The sequence below is a fragment of the Heterocephalus glaber genome, unplaced genomic scaffold (genome assembly GCF_053883595.1).
Source record: "Heterocephalus glaber isolate CG9 unplaced genomic scaffold, H.glaber_assembly_v1.0 deba00001586, whole genome shotgun sequence".
NCBI classification, from domain to species: Eukaryota; Metazoa; Chordata; class Mammalia; order Rodentia; family Bathyergidae; genus Heterocephalus; species Heterocephalus glaber.
In genome coordinates, this window is record NW_028258364.1 from 4,210,335 (window position 1) to 4,210,916 (window position 582).

The 582-nt window shown below is 40.4% G+C and overlaps 1 protein-coding gene across 5 annotated transcripts in view; it reads left to right on the forward strand.

Moving 5' to 3' along the window:
• Positions 1-582, forward strand: part of Afg2a (AAA ATPase AFG2A) — a 360,481-nt gene that overhangs the window by 319,335 nt on the left and 40,564 nt on the right. The window lies entirely within an intron of this gene.

Below are 582 nucleotides of genomic sequence, written 5' to 3' on the forward strand. Positions count from 1 at the left end.
TGGAACTTCTTAGTGTCCAGGCACCATCTCTTCAGGTCCAGGAAATATCTTTTCCTGTTCTTTATTGTCGACTGTCCCATTTCTGGCTTATTCCACATTTCCCACAAGAAAAGGGGGCAATGTTATTGTTATTCACAATATGCCATGGCTTTTGAATCATGAAACAATATAACTCATTTTGCACATTCCTAATCCTGTGTATTTAATTCTGGCTGAATTATTACTTGTGATGCTACGTCATGTACTGGGCCATCCAAGAACACTGGCTTCCGATGACATTTTCAGAGTTACTGTGTCTTGTTTGCGATGTCCATTAATGCAGGAAGTTGTGAAATATTTATTTTCTGGTTATGCTACATTTGCCATTGGGAATTTTACAGCCTTCTTGTAGAACAGCACATCTTCCAACCATATTTTTCTTGAATTCTTTGGAGCCATATTCACTGTGTCTATAGAATGAGATTGCTTTCACTGCTGACCTCACCCCACCTTCTATTCATGCCCATTGGTAGGGAGGATATATGAGGCACTGTGAGCAGAGAGAAGGGTCCCAACCTCAAGGTCATATCTTTCCCTCATTAG